The 17,557-nt window shown below is 39.6% G+C and overlaps 1 protein-coding gene across 1 annotated transcript in view; it reads right to left on the bottom strand.

Moving 5' to 3' along the window:
- LOC124775146 (UTP--glucose-1-phosphate uridylyltransferase-like) overlaps positions 1–17,557 on the bottom strand; it is a 266,959-nt gene that overhangs the window by 249,065 nt on the left and 337 nt on the right. The window contains exon 2 of the mRNA XM_047249986.1: positions 11,628–11,745. The gene's annotated coding sequence lies outside the window, so the exon portion shown is untranslated. The remainder of the gene's footprint in view (positions 1–11,627; positions 11,746–17,557) is intronic.

The raw sequence follows: 17,557 nt of genomic DNA on the forward strand, positions 1-17,557 counted from the left end.
AAGTTAGTCTGTTGATCATTAGTTTACGTGTCCCTCTGTTGGATAAAGAAGATTCATCATGAGAAATCAGCTTTGACTAGTGACATAGGGAACATGAGATAAACAAGGTAAACAGCATGGCAACTATTACATGACATCAGTGGTGATTTGTTCAAAAGGGTTAAGCTACAAATCAGTCTGTCACCACAACCAGGTTTTCTTTAGGTTCACATTTGTTGCTTTTGCCAACTTACAACCAAACTATCACCTTCCAACCTAACCTAGGTCTCGAGCAAAGTCAGATTCACTTGTCAGCACAGCCAGTTCCCCCCCCCCCCCTCCCCACATTCACTGGCTTCACAAACTAACAACAAAACTGTTGAATACATACATCAAAAAAAGACGACACGGCAGTAGCCATTAACACTTTGTCACTGGTTAAAGCCGACAGTTTGTACCAAATATTCCTCTTGTTGCTCTCTGTTGTCTATTATTATGATACAACTCTGTCCAAGGAAGGGGAATGCTTCAGCGCCATTCTATTTTAGTTCACAAGTAGAATTTTATAATTTACGCCACAGACCACAGAAAATGACAAAGGAGTATTTTTTTAATTTTTTTTATTTGCATAAATCTACCATTTAGTACAGGCAAGCTGTACATGGAGCTAATGGAGACTACAAAATGTTTCTTAAAGCTGTGCACGCTATTTTAAGTAATCATTCCAATCAAAGTCCAGTTCATGCAGTATCAGAGTTCCGTAAATAACAAACACATCCTGAATTGTTAGAACCATAAACCAAACAAATAGATTATCAGCATACTCTGGCTCCGACTGGCCCTGGTCCAACTTCTACGCAGAATTCAGCAGGTAGCACTCCCAGTGATAAGTGCTCCAGGCTAATGGAACTGCAGCAGACAACAGCAATGTTATGCCAGCTACTGGGTTTCCATAGTGAGATGAGGTGGCATTACTATATACAACAGAGTCGACACAGAGTGAGGTGAAGGATCAGTGTTCATGGGCTTTGCTGTCATGGGTCGGGGTAGAACAAGTCTTGATAGGTGTTGCTCAAGGCAACATGGGACTGGAGGTTCTTGAGGAGATGGAGAGGCTGGCAACAGCTAATCAGGGTAGTGGGGGATGGAGGTGATTTTGGTGGTGTCCCAGAAATCACGGAAAGAGATCTTCATCCACATCTACATCTACATACATACTCCACCATACGGTGCGTGGCGGAGGGTACCTCGCACCACAACTAGCATCTTCTCTCCCTGTTCCACTCCCAAACAGAACGAGGGAAAAATGACTGCCTATATGCCTCTGTACGAGCCCTAATCTCTCTACCTTATCTTTGTGGACTTTCCGCAAAATATAAGTTGGCGGCAGTAAAACTGTACTGCAGTCAGCCTCAAATGCTGGTTCTCTAAATTTCCTCAGTAGCGACTCATGAAAAGAATGCCTCCTTTCCTCCAGAGACTCCCAACCGAGTTCCTGAAGCATTTACGTAACACTCGCGCAACGGTCAAACCTACGAGTATCAAATCTAGCAACCCGCCTCTGAACTGCTTTTATGTCGTCCCTCAATCCGACCTGATAGGGATCCCAAACGCTCGAGCAGTACTCAAGAATAGGTCGTATTATAGTGTTTTATAAGATGAACCACATCTTCCCAAAATTTTACCAATGAACCGAAGACAACTATCCACCTTCCTCACAACTGTCATTACATGCTTGTACCACTTCATATCACTCTGCAATGTTACACCCAAATATTTAATCGATGTGACTGTGTCAAGCGCTACACTACTAATGGAGTATTCAAACATTATGGGATTCTTTTTCCTATTCATCTGCATTAATTTACATTTATCTATATTTAGAGATAGCTACCATTCTTTACACCAATCACAAATCCTGTCCAAGTCATCTTGTATCCTCCTACAGTCACTCAATGACAACACCTTCCCGTACACCACAGCATCATCAGCAAACAGCCACACATTGCTATCCACCCTATCCAAAAGATCATTCATGTAGATAGAAAACAACATCAGACCTACCGCACTTCCCTGGGGCACTCCAGATGATACCCTCACCTCCGATGAACACTCACCATCGAGGACAATGTACTGGGTTCTATTACTTAAGAAGTCTTCGAGCGACTCACATATTTGGGAACCAATCCCATATGCTCATACCTTAGTTAGGAGTCTGCAGTGGGGCACCGAGTCAAATACTTTCCAGAAGTCAAGGAATATGGCATCTGTCTGATACCCTTCATCCATGGTTCGCAAGATATCATGTGAAAAAAGAGCGAGTTGCGTTTCATAGCAGCGATGCTTTCTAAAGCCGTGCTGATGCATGGGCAGCAACTCCTCTGTCTCAAGGAAATTCATTATATTCAAACTGAGAATATGTTCGAGAATCCTGCCACAAACCGATCACAGTATATATCATGGACTTGTAGTGGGCAGGGAACATCCATGGATCAAGGATGGGTGGTGTCTTAACTCACCAATGAGAGGGCACACACCTGGAAGGGAGAAGCTTTGGTGATAAAATGCACCTGCAGCAGGCACAGCATGTCCAAGAGAGTGGTGTGGGTGGTCATGAAACCACTCCAATACCCTGTGTCCTTCAACCAGGGTGCCCGTTAAGTTCATTGAAAACTACAGAGGACGTTGTGTGCCATGCTGAACACAAATTTTCTTTTAGGAGCAGGGTCTGGAAAGGTGTGGCTTAAGTTTTCTCCACTACTGTTGGAACTAGGTGAAAAGGCTTGGTATGAAGATGTTAAAATCTGTTACAGGCTCAAAATTGTTCAAAGTCATAGGAAGTAAAAATCTCACTCTACCTGAAATGTGTGGGGAGCCTTCAAAGGCAAAGATTTGGTAATTTCCAACATAACAACAGTAGCAGCAGACGTGGCCTGGGACGCGTGGAACACGAAACACACATATCTTAAAAACAGGCCAGTGAAATCTATGTGCCTGGCTCCGCAGCATCAGGCCAGAGAGAGGAATGCTGGAGAACTGCAGTTAGTTGGGCCTCACAGATGGATCATTGTTCGACAGGGAAGTTAGAATCAGTACTGGGCCACAACAAGTGTCGCACCAAACTCTTCATCCGGAACGTGTTCCAATGGACAGTGTGCAGGAATGAAAGCACTGTGGCTACAGAGGCAGTGAAATGGGGGTTCAGCTGTGGCTATGGCTGCCAATACAACAGAGTCCCCTGGTTTAGAAGCAGTCCAAGTGACAATGGCCATTAGTGGTGAAAGTTGGGCCTGGGACATATGTCCAGCCACCAGGGTTGCACAAAGCACGTGAGTTCACAGACTGTACCAATACTTGTACATTTTCGAGAGATTCTCATGGTGCTGGTGTTTCTTAACAGTGGGTTTTAATAGGACGTGAGTTAAAAGAGCTACTTTTTAAATTCGACTTCTAAAATGGCTTCTCATGTTTCTAATTACACGAATTCCTGAAAAAATTTTCATACTTTCTAAAAACAAACGTTTGTTGTCAGAGCACCTTAATGAATGAGCTCTGTTGAATACGAAAGGTATTGGATTCAGTGTTGGAGGACTTCAAACTGCTTTTTGCTTGGAAATCAGCAAGTCGTCTGAGCACTTTCGGGGTTGATGAAGGCGTAATAGGAAAAACAGTTAGTACATTTTTAGTGAGTTTCACAATTAATTCTTGCAAACGCTTTATCTATAGGCATTACACATGAATACAGAACCTTACACATATATAAACAACGTAACTCACAGAACCTTACTCATTTATAAACAACGGAACTCTGCGTTTAACGTTCCCTGCGGTAAAGTAAATGCGTATCGCTAGTTCACTTTGAGGCGAATAGTATTGTTTGGAACGTCATATTCACATCACGCGTTGTGAATCGAACTATCACGAAAGTCGCTAGACAACGCTTGCCAACTTCGATACTGCTTGTGAAGTCAAAATAACGTCACGTTTGCGTCAGCTAGGGCTCACGAGAAATACACGTTCGACCTTTGCCCAGCGAGGCCAACAAGATCTAACTTTATCCCCATGCTTCATAAGGTGGTGTGAGCCCGGACCAACGAGATGGGACCAACAAGGTATACGGGCCCTGTGGCATACGTCACAGTACGTGACGTTACAGGCCTTAACGAATCGCAACAAGCACCTACAGCGAGGTGCGAGTTACTATTTCACGCCAGCTTAGTATGTTGTAGCTGCACGTTTAAAAACACTCACGCATTTATGGCCGAGTTAAGCTCTTTACTGGCTATCTTTCCATTCATATAGTACTGATTTCCTTTCTGGGTATGGACGTAGCCCAACTTTCGCGATGTATGCCAGACGAGGCAACTGGTGTAAAACTTACAGCTACAGTTAAGATACAAATAAAACAATAAGACTTAAACCAACGAAGTATTACAGTTCTTGTCGTACAGACTTAGGGATAGTAGGCCCATCTTGTTTTTCATAAAAATCAGAGATTACAGAAATTATCTACTGTAACAAACGAACATATGACAACCAACAACGCTATAAGCAAATTAAATTAAAAATATCCACAAAGATGAGACGCGAGACAGCCATTATCATCACGTCGATGGTGAAAGGCGATGGTGGTCTCACGACTTCCTCATGACCGTTAACTAGGCTACATCTCTTACCTGAGGATGCCTCGGATCTTCCATTATCACAGAACGAGGATTTTCGTTTGCTGTGGAACATATTTCGCAGCGGTCTCCCGTAGCGGAACTCATCTCAACTTGCATTGTGCTTGTTTCTAGTATAATAGCTGCTGCAGACAGAAACACGCGTGAATGTGATAGAAAGAAACAAGCCAGAACAATTTGACTCCAGATAGCGATACACCATCAAAGCGACTAGGTGTCAACAGCGTTGCTTTAAAACTTCGAAGACTAAATCTACTTAACCAAGGTCTTCCACATAACTCTGAAACAACAATATACAATTAACTACGCACTGCAAACAGAAGACGACAGAAATATTTTTAATGAGCATGGAAGATATATCTATGGACGCCCTCCTCTGATAATCAAACTACATGTTTTACAAGCACGCGTGATAAGCGTTTCCACAAGCATGCATAAATCCCTCGCCTTCACACGGCTCAAGCATGCATGTATAAGCATCATTTCGTACGCGATATACATCGACGCGATATAGATCCCATGACTAGGCCACAGCGAATGGTTTTTGCAAAGACGTAGAATTTTCCGCACTGTGCTGGTTGCATTGATGATAAACTTGCAGAGAGAATTCCTTCAGCCGCAAGTGGTTCGTTTTATTTTAATTACAATTATACAGAAACGTTCTCCTTGCCACAGCCGATGCAAATTATGGATTTATTATGTTCGATTTCGATACAAATGACAGAAAGTCAGTTCGAGTTATTTTTCAGATGGGGCATATTATGGAGATTTTTTCAAGTCATAAACATTTAAAAAATTCCGAAGCCGCAAACAGTTCATGAATATTGCCATATATATTCATAGGAGACTATGCTTTTACTTAAAGGACTGACATACTAAAACCTTTTTTTTTATTTTCCCTACAGTAATTTGTTCTTCCTGAATTTGTCTTTTCTTGTCACGGTATTACATCTCTTTCTGATGCAGGATAAATTACTTTATATGTAACAAGATGGATATCGTTTGCAGTGTCCCATTTTACTTTGATGAGAGATTCCAAAAGAAAGCTGGACTTCCACAACCGTATGTAAAATCTTCCAACAGTTAGCGATTAATATGTTTGAGACTGCTCGAAATTGTCGCTACGAGAGCCACTTCACAACTGACATATGCTTCTACAAGCCGCCCTGTTGTTTTTACACACACTCAATCATGCGCACATTGTATGTTTGTGCGAGATTACGTCACAGAAATTCCTTCAAGAATCAAAGAGCGTGTACAGTCATGATGCTTGTACGCGAACTTATCAAGGACGTATTCAAGTACGTAGCCGCGCCTTCAGGCAATAGATTTGTTTCAGTCAAACATAAACTGCAACTATAGAGTCAGCAGTCGGATGCGCAGAAAAGAATTTTTGTCGCCAACAGACACTGATTCCATAAGTGACGTGGCTGGTGTGCCACAAGAGCTCTGCAGATTTTGAACTTCATTGTGTCGCTAGTACAGAGAGATTCGTCTAAAGTACCATAGATATCGTACATGCGTTTCATATAGGTATCAATAATTTGCATTCGATACTTGCAACGAATGCAGCTTGAAAATTTCAAAGACCATGTTTACCCAGTTAAAACCAAACAATTAAAAATCATTGCCAACAGGAGAGTACATAAAATCAAGTAAACGGCGAAGCTCAGTCCATCAAATTCTTGGGACTAAAATTGGATAAAAATCTAAGCTAGCAAGTACATGTAGATTACTTAACAAATAAATTAAACAGCCTAGCTGTTGCAGTGAACATGCTATCTAGCGCAACAGACATAAACAGCAGACAAGAGATGTATCACAGTTACATTGAATCCGTAATTAAATTGGTTTCATTTTTTGGGCAAATTCAAGCCACTTGTCACGAATACTGGTACTTCAAAAAAAAAAAAAAAAAAAAAAAAAAAAATTATGAGAAAAATGTGTGCTACCCCTCCAAAAACATCCTTTCGCCCATTATTCAAGAATCTAAAAATATTACCTATCCTTGCATTGTACATGTTTGAGATTATCATCTTTTTGCACAGTTATCCTGAGCTATCTGAAGAAACCATTTCAAACATATGTACAACAATAGACACAAAGAAAATTTCATACTCCCAATACATCACTTTGCCTACAGACACCTGAGTACATGGAAATGAGAGTCTACAATAAACTGAAGTGTAGAAATGTACTAAGCGTGGAGGTAGGCTCACTGAAGTGAAAACTACATAGTCTCCTGGTGGAAAAGTGCTACAAGTCAATTGAGAAACTTATGAATGAAGATATGAACATTTGAACAGTTTAAGAATTTAATATCATAGTGTTGTGTATAGTATTGTGATTTAATATTGTGTTCGACATTAACTTGTCCTGGTAAAATTAATGCTAGAAAATTATTTAACTATGTATATCACACGTCCAAATTGACATCTCTACTGTACTATACGATCAGATGATCTGTAAAATGTATGTTATGAGACGAAAAAAATACAAATACAAAACAAATCAATGAAAAGGCATTTCACTTATTTGTGACAGGGGTCATAGCTCGCACTTTGCTATTTTCGTGTGGAAAAGAAGGGGTAGCCACTGTGGTTTCTAGATTTTTTTTATTGCGCTTGACTGTATTGTTAAACCTCTGTTTTAATAACTAATGCTGCGGTGCATTGCGAAATATTTTTAGTGCACCACAGTGAAAGCGTTTCGAATTTGGAGTTACGACATGCAGCAAATTAGTGATTTAGCCCATTTTGAAATACATTTATAAGCAAAAGATTATGTTTTTGCATAAATCGCCAGGTCCTGATGGGATTCCAATTCGGTTTTACAGAGAGTACTCTACTGCATTGGCTCCTTACTTAGATTGCATTTATCACGAATCTCTTGCCCAACGTAAAGTCCCGAGTGACTGGAAAAAAGTGCAGGTGACACCTGTATATAAGAAGGGTAGAAAGATGCATCATCAAAATTACAGACCAATATCCTCAACATCAGTTTGTTGCAGGATTCTCGAACATATTCTCAGTTTGAATATAATGAATTTCCTTGAGACAGACATGTTACTGTCCATGCATCAGCACGGCTTTAGAAAGCATCACTCCTGCGAAACGCAACTCACCCTTTTTTCACATGATATCTTGCGAACCATGGATGAAGGGTATCAGACGGATACCATATTCCTACACTCCAAGAAAGCATTTGACTCGGTGCTCCACTGCAGACTCCTAACAAGGTACGAGCATATGGGATTGGTTCCCAAATATGTGAGTCGCTCGAAGACTTCTTAAGTAATAGAACCCAGTACGTAGTCCTCGATGGTGAGTGTTCATCGGAGGTGAGGGTATCATCTGGAGTGCCACAGGGAAGTGTGGTAGGTCCGCTATTGTTTTCTATCTACATAAATGATCTTTTGGATAGGGTGGATAGCAATGTGCGGCTGTTTGCTGATGATGCTGTGGTGTACGGGAAGGTGTCGTCGTTGAGTGACTGTAGGAGGATACAAGATTACTTGGACAGGATTTGTGATTGGTGTAAAGAATGACAGCTAACTCTAAATATAGATAAATGTAAATTAATGCAGATGAATAGGAAAAAGAATCCCGTAATGTTTGAATACTCCGTTAGTAGAGTAGTGCTTGACAGTCACGTCGACTAAATATTTGGGTGTAACATTGCAGAGGGATATGAAGTGGGAGAAGCATGCAATGACAGTTGTGGGGAAGGCGGATAGTCGTCTTCGGTTCATTGGTAGAATTTTGGGAAGATGTGGTTCATCTGTAAAGGAGACCGCTTATAAAACACTAATGCGACCTATTCTTGGGATCCCTATCAGTTCGCATTGAGGGAGGACATAGAAGCAATTCAGAGGCGGGCTGCTAGATTTGTTACTGGTAGGTTTGATCATCATGCGAGTGTTACGGAAATGCTGCTGGAATTTGGGTGGGAGTCCCTAGAGGAAAGGAGGCGTTCTTTCGTGAATCGCTACTGAGGAAATTAAGAGAACCAGCATTTGAGGCAGTACAATTTTACTGCCGCCAACTTATATTTTGTGGAAAGACAACAAAGTGGAACAGGGAGAGAAGATGCTAGTTGTGGTACAGTGGATTGCGGAGTATGTATGTACATGTAGATGTAGAAACACATTTCAACAACACTTCTTTGTCCTTTGAGCAGCTAAATAAGTCAAAGCAATACATACAGGCAACGTCATCATCCTCGTCACTTGGAATATCATCAGTGGGTCCGAACTCTTATTCTTCTTCATCCGGTGCTGAAGTCATGAGCAAATGTCGCCTTGCACCAGCTCAAGCTGATCTCCCGACAACTACGGTATTGGTCGCCAAACATGTTTGCTGAAGAGCCAGTACTGACAATGTGCGGTGGGACCTCGGGTAGCGTATGTACTGATCTTCAAAAATGGCTCAAATGCTTCGACCATAGATATTTATGGTCGAAGTTCAAATGGCTCTAAGCACTATGGGACTTAGCATCTGAGGTCATCAGTCCTCCAGATTTCGAACTATGTAAACCTAACCAACCTAAGGACATCACACACATCCATGCCCGAGGCAGGATTCAAACCTGCGACCATAGCAGCATGGTTGGTTCTGGACTGAAGTGCCTAGAACCGCTCGGCCACAACGGCTGGCTATATACCGATCTTATTATTGTCTGGCAACCTATGTAAATCATTATTCTGCGAGCCGCCAATAGACTAGCTATAGTAAGGATGCAGTAAGTTTGCCACCTGCTTCCAAGTAGCGATCGTTAAAAGTCGGCGTCATTTGGCGCACTTCATGTCGATTTCTTCTATTTCAGATGTCTGTCAGCCATAGCAGCCCCAAAGTTTTGATGACGCGGTTGCCTGACGAAGTGTTGTGTTGCCTGATTAACGAAAATAATTGTGCTTATATGTAAATGCCTTATCCAACACGAGAAACGATCAGACATGTTCACTAAACGTTCTGAATCTTATTTTCTTCTACTCATTTTGTCGTATTACAACAGCCTTAATAATCGTATAATGTCATATTCCTTGGTAAAAATAAGTACCGCATTTGAAGATGACTACCTCTGTAACGCAAATTCACAAGTCTGTGTTATTTATGTGTCAAAATTTATACCATAGCAGTTGATCGCTATGAGTCACACACCCCGTAAGTTATAATTACTGGAACACAAACAATAAAACATTCGCCCTCTTACGTCCTCTAAATCGGCAGTAGCTGCACTGCTTATCCCTCTGCCCCTGAAGCAAGTGACCCACTTTACATAGCTCGCAGTCAAATTTACCAATGTCAATTAAAATTAGGTAGAGGAGAGTTGTCCGGTAATGGCCGGCTTAGGATTTTTGACTTTGCTGTGTAACTGTGATGATTAATTAGAATATTAATATACTAACATCTTACCTCAGGACATGTTCTATGCATAATACAGTGTAATGACTTTTGTTATTTATAGTGCTTCATTACATTGAAAACAAAAGAAATACAATTACATGGATTGTAGTAAGTTTTGTGCAGCATTGGCCATTGTCTTTTTCTGTGAGATTATTGGTTGTTAATGATACACTGAACTGATATTTGTTGAATAATAATGGAACATTTAGTCATGGGAACCTATTGTTACTATTTCAGCTCAGTTTGCCAATGGTTTGGTTCACTGTTTTACAGAGATCTCAAATAAAATACAAAATATTTTCCTACTCCACACATACAACCTGTGTACATGGTACACAGCGACCAATCTTCTCCAAATGACTCCAAACACATATTGCACTGTTCAGTCTCTGCTGTTGACCCTTTCTTTCCAGTAGATTCCAATTTTTTTCACCGCTTTGTAATTGGCTTTCCATTGTCAACCTATGCGTGTTTATTTTATTTTGGAACATCTGGTTTCAGATCAGCTTTCTTCAGCTATCATACAGACTTTATTTTTTCTCCCATCTTTTTCTTTTTTAATTGTTGAAAAGCTTCAGCTGTCTCACTTGCAGTCATTTTGTTAGAAATAATCTTGCTCACAGGCAGTTTCACAAATATTGATCCCATTTTCTCTTTCTTTTTTCTCATTTCCCACCATTTCAGACAAGAAAGAAGTACGAAGAAGAAAATATAATTTAAAAATTGAAATTACTTCTGGATGATACTGAAAGACAAACATGGGCCTGGTACTGCATGACAAACACGCAGTAGGATCTATTCATATTGTACATTCTTTAATTGAAAACCAAAATATAGCAACGACATTAATCACTTACCTTAAAAACAGGTACCACAGTCATCAAAATATTCTCAGTACGCTAAGAGCTACAGCAAAATCATCAAGCACACAGAGCGGACAAAGCATTGAAGAGAGGAAGAAGATATCCAACTCCAGTGTTCATGGACACACAAGCTTGTTTCTGCTTACTGTACACTTCTGAAATTAGGAGACGGAAAGAGAAATCACAGTACTGGCCGGCACTGTAAGCCAGCCAATACTGCATGATTCTCCCCTGCATCTTAAAATAATGCTGTCAAAGTACTTTTGTTTGTTACTGAGCAGGAAAACTACACTCTTAAGAAGCTCTTAACATTAGTTGACGTTTTTTAATTTCCCTTTCGGTTGCAAGATGCACATAATTATAAAATAGGGCTTAGAACTGTGGGCTGCATGAATATTTGATTTAGGCTATATCAACCCACAGGCACAGTTTGACGAGCATTGGTGTACAGCAGAGGTCGTCAAACTTTCTTGCTTAAGAGACACTTCAGGGCGACACTTCGGACTGCATAGCAAGGGAGTGGACGGGGTAAAGCGACCACTTGAAGACCAATTCAACTTTCACCAAACGTAAATTATTGATAAAAGATTACCTCTTACATAGTTTGAATCTATATATTGTAAAATATCACACCAAATATATGTAAGTGAATAAAATAATAATATATTAGTACTAAATACATTTTCATGGAAGCTTACATAGTGACTAATCTACCATTCCAAAGCGGTTACTGTGTCCAGTGCCACTGCAATAAGATTCAATGTTCATTTTTCCGATTTTCTGGCACGTTTTCTAGGCATCTTCACACTCTGATATCTGAAAGAATACCAAGTGGATGCAGCAGATCATTTACAGTTGGACTTTTGTATTAGGACAAACATAACAGAACAGGGTTGGTTTTAAATAATGTAACTTAATTAATTCAAAATTGTCACAAAGTCATAGAATGGTGGACGACAGCTTTGTACATAAAAGGGTTCAGTATTACAAAAGAAAGTAATTAGAAACATGTGTGTTGCAAAAAAAAAAAAAACGGGAATCCTGTCGACCACTGTTAAAAAATTTAAAAATACTATCCATCCCCTCACTTTACATATATGAGATGGTGGTGTTCCTATATAAAAATCAACATACACTAGACACTTTCCGTTTTGACCACAACTACAGCACTCGCCACAAAGATAACTTCAAACTTCCAACACATCGTTTAAAACTTTATGCCCAAACTCCAGAGTATATGGGGTTAAAAATTTTCAATAAAAAAAAGGCAGTAATATATTTAAAATGGAGATTGGTTCGCTGAAAAGATTGCTCTTTACTCTTCTGGTGGAAAAGTGTTATTATTCTGTCGATGAATTCATTGAGGACAGCTTCACAGTCTGAACACAGGGATTGTATTACATGTATTATTTTATGTACATGTGTAGCTGTAACTTAGAAGTGTAAAATATAATGCAAACTTTTGTATTTCTCTTAAAAAAGTTAAAAAAGTTTCTTTTGTAAACCTTGACATGCCTCCTGTACATCAAATCAAATGATTTGAAAATTGTACGTAATGAGATGAATAAATCACATATCAGTTTTATCTGCTGTATTATGCACATTTTTTTGGTCGTAAACTTTTCCCCCTAGTAGTATGGTCACATTTCCCAACTGGACGTCATATCAGCATTAGTGATTCACAGAAGAAAGTATCAAACTGAAATAAACAACAAGTCTCTACATTTGTAGGCCAAGGGACATCTTTTAAACAATAATATCATAAAGAATCATTACTCTCTATAAGAGTGAGGTAACAAAAAATAAATTATTCATCTTACATCACACGACTCAAAAACAGAAACGTCTGTTGTAAAAAGTAACGGAAACAAGCTTCCTCTCTGAAACTCACCGACAACAATGGCTACGTGTATTAGAACTAGACTGATCACTTTTTGCCAGGCAGCAGCGCTGTTCAAGGCAAAAACAAGTAATGACCACTTTTCCCTTCCTAGTCACTTTACCACACCTTCTCCTACCGATCTTACTGTTAATTGGTAATCTACATAGATGAGTATGTTATTTCGATTAATAACAGTAATTGCAGTATGAGACACAATCACAAATGTTTACTTAATGTTTTAAATGTAATTTTACTTTTACTTTTTCTGTATTGTATTACAACAGCATTAGTTTGATTGCATATTCCCTACTACAATTAGGTATTACATTTGAAGATGACTGTCTTTATATTGCACATTCATGAATCTATGTTACTTCCATTTGACATTTATACCATAGCAGCTAGTTACGCACACTCGTGAGTTGTCAGCATATATTCCAGTGCCTGTGTTGTTAAAAAGAATGATGCAGTGTTTCTTTGGACATGCATGCATGTCCAAAGAACAGGCAGCGTGGCAACCACTGTATCCCAATGGCTTCGTGGTCAGAGCATCTGCCAAGTACGCAGAAGACACAGGTTTGAATCACAGTCTTGAACAAATTTTTAATTTTCCCCATTGATTTAAATCAAGGCCCATTAGCAGCCAACATCTGCAATTCCTTTGTGTCTTAATTAATAGTGGCTGCTGGATGAAAAGGGTGTCTATTCTTTTGAACATGTCCGAAAGAACCGACACCACTTATGTACAATTAAGGCGAGGGTGGCCAATGATCTCTTCATTGTTAATGTACACCAGACTCGAATTCTTACAGGAATCATCGAAATGCAGCGAGTAATGAGAATAATGGGCGAGGGTCATTACACTAGTATTGTGTGGATAAGGCGAGAATTTGGGTCTGACAGGTGCTGTGCTAACGTAGTCCGTGCAGTCGCAAAGATCACTGTGTCCAGATGGCTTAGTGGTCAGAGCATCTGCCTAGTGTCCGCAGCTCGTGGTCTCGTGGTCACATTCTCGCATCCCAAGCACGGGATCCCGGGTTCGATTCCCCATGGGGTCAGGGATTTTCACCTGCCTAGAGATGACTGGATATTTGTGTTGTCCTCATCATTTCATCATCATTCCTGAAAGTGGCGACACTGGACTGAGCAAAGGTTGGAATTTGTACAAGCGCTGATAACAGCGCAGTTGAGTGCCCCACAAACCAAACATCATCATCTGCCTAATAAGCAGGAGGTCCACATCTGAATCCTATTCTGATACAAAATTTCAAATTTCCCCATTGATTCCAATCAATGGCCATTCGCAGGCAATGGCCATTTGCATCTTTATTCATAGCGGCTGCTGGATCAAAACAGTGTCTGTTCTTTCGAACATGTCCGAAAGAACAGACACCACGTATGTACTGATGAAGCATCCTAACATGATGATGATAATAATAATCGTAGTAGAGGTGGCAAAAAATATATTTACACTGATTGATAACTAGTTCACCCACTTATGAGAGAAACATCAAAGGATAAGAATGTCAAGACATACTACACTACTGGCCATTAAAATTGCTACACCAAGAAGAAATGCAGATGATAAACAGGTATTCATTGGACAAATATATTATACTAGAACTGACATGTGATAACATTTTCACGCAATTTGGGTGCATAGATCCTGAGCAATCAGTACCCAGAACAACCACCTCTGGCTGTAATAACGGCCTTGATGCACCTGGGCATTGAGTCAAACAGAGCTTGGATGGTGTGTATAGGTACAGCTGCCCGTGCAGCTTCAACACAATACCACAGTTCATCAAGAGTAGTGACTGGCATATTGTGACAAGCCAGTAGCTCGGCCACCATTGACCAGACGCTTTCAATTGCTGAGAGATCTGGAGAATGTGCTGGCCAGGGCAGCAGTCGGACATTTTCTGTATCCAGAAAGGCCCGTACAGGACCTGCAACATGCGGTCATGCATTATCCTGCTGAAATGTAGGGTTTCACAGGAATCGAATGAAGGGTAGAGCCACGGGTCGTAACACATCTGAAATGTAATGTCCACTGTTCAAAGTGCCGTCAGTGCGAACAAGACGTGACCGAGACGTGTAACCAATGGCACCCCATATCATCGCGCCGGGTGATACACCATTATAGCTATGACGAATACACGCTTCCAACGTGCGATGTCACCAAACACGGAAGCGACCATCATGATGCTGTAAACAGAACCTGGATTCATCCAAAAAAATGACGTTTTGCCATTCGTGCACCCAGGTTCGTCGGTGAGTACACCATCACAGGTGCTCTATCTGTGATGCAGCGTCAAGGGTAACCGCGCAGCCATGGTCTCCGAGCTGATAGTCCATGCTGCTGCCAACGTCATTGAACTGTTCGTGCAGACGGTTGTTGTCTTGCAAACATCCCCATCTGTTGACTCAGGGATCGAGACGTGGCTGCACGATCTGTTACAGCCATGCGGATAAGATGCCTGTCATCTCGACTGCTAGTGATACGAGGCCGTTGGGATCCAGCACAGCGTTCCGTATTACCCTCCTCAGCCCACTGATTCCATATTCTGCTAACAGTCATTGGATCTCGACCAACGCGAGCAGCAATGTCATGATACGATAAACTGCAATCGCAATAGGCTACAATCCGACCTTTATCAAAGTCGGAAACGTGATGGTACACGTTTCTCCTCATTACACGAGGCATCACAACAACGTTTCACCAGGCAACGCCTGTCAACTGCTGTTTGTGTATGAGAAATCGTTTGGAAACATTCCTCATGTCGGCATGTTGTAGGTGTCGCCATCGGTGCCAACCTTGTGTGAATGCTTTGAAAAGCTAATCATTTTGCATATCACAGCATCTTCTTCCTGTCAGTTAAATTTCACATCTGTAGCACATCATCTTTGTGGTGTAGCAATTTTAATGGCCAGTAGTGTACAAGAGGAAACCACACAATTGATCTTCCATACTCTACATCGTCCTAGATACATAATAGCTATAAATATGTAGGCCTCAAACTGTTTAATCTGCTCCCTAAAATTGTAAAAACAGTATCTAAAAATAAATTTAAGACAACATTGGGTCAATGGCTCAAAGGTAAAGCATTTTACTCAGTTGATGAATATAAAGATTGTAATATGGCAGACTTGCTGTTTTAACATGGAGAAAGGTACCTCTACCTGTAGTAGGACATAAAATTTGGAAAAACAATATCTAACATATAGGCATATATTTGTATCAATCTTAGGATAATGATATAGTGTTATCAACATGTATATGATAATGACATAGTGTCATCAACATGAATACTCCCCACTTAATATAAATTTGTATAATGTTTTCTTTTTTATTGTGAAATTAACACTATATGAAATTCCAAATGTATGCTATTGTACTACACTAACATTCATATGCTTTATATATACATTGTTATGAGAATATAACCATCTTTATACTGTAACTGAACTTATTGACAAAGCCCATTGTATAAGAAAATACTGAACAACTAATAAAGATTCTTATTCTTAATCCCCTTAATTTTGAGTTGAATAGTAATTAATTTATGTGATGGCGACTATATTCTTTTTATCAATGTAATGATTAGTAAATCTACTGTAGATCTTGAGTTTTTACTAGAGGTAATGTAGATATTTTAAACACTAAGGTGATATTTTGCAAATGGGAAAGAAACAAAAGTCTTTCAAGTTTATCCAGTTTCAGACAGAGTTATGACTGTATAGTGTAATGTGCACTTGATTTCAAAATTTTTTCTAATCAACACCTTTCGTACTATAGTCAATTTTAAGGCTAATTATTGTGATGTTATGAGAACTATGTAATGTATTTATTTATGATGTAATGACTATCATTTGTTGTTTGTGTTAAACATGTTTTTCTTAGACTTAAGTTAGAAGAAAAAGTAAGTGTACTAAAGTATGGTATTTCGTCTAATTTTTTCATGTACTGTGGCGGAGGAGAACCACCTCCAAGGGAACTGATCACAGTGCATTTCCTTGTTAACTGTCACTGGGACCTGTTGAAGGCGTGGACAACATAATGAGAAAAAGTGTAAAATCTCATTAAAAGTGTGAAAGTGCTTTTGAAAAACACTAAACATTGAGCAAGCGAAATTTTCTGTCTAAAAGTGAACTGCAGTGCGCAGTGTAATTTAACTTTTTGCAACCCATGAGGAATTTTTTTTTAAGCAAGACAAGGCTTGTATAAAATGGTATGGATCTTAGAATGTAATCTTTGTTTACCCAAAAAGGACATCACTTATGAAGAAGATGCCTAATTTTTATTAAAAATATAACTTGTGGATATTTTCTGAAAATGTATAATAAACTGTATGTAAATATTTTGTGTGGGGATTTTCATATGGCCAGTTCATATAAATTTAAATTTGAAAAAATATATGTACTGTAGTTTTGATAAGATTTCTTATCTAATATTTTTTGTGCATAGATTTTTAACCCACTGTCTGCGGTCACTTGTGGTCATTGAATTGACTAGTTAGCTATTTGCACTATCTATCTGGTCAATCCAATGAGGGGGTGATGTGACAAAGCAAGCTGGGATATTTTTACTTCACCTCTTGTCTTGCCATCTGCCTCATTAAAATTCATTTTTTTCATGTCTGACTAATTACCATTAACATACATGGGTATAATCTGCATTTTCATAAAAGAGAATGGTTGGCAATCACGTGTAAAGAATGTAACACCCGATCTAGTTTTGTGCCT

This window comes from Schistocerca piceifrons, chromosome 2 (genome assembly GCF_021461385.2).
Source record: "Schistocerca piceifrons isolate TAMUIC-IGC-003096 chromosome 2, iqSchPice1.1, whole genome shotgun sequence".
NCBI lineage: Eukaryota > Metazoa > Arthropoda > Insecta > Orthoptera > Acrididae > Schistocerca > Schistocerca piceifrons.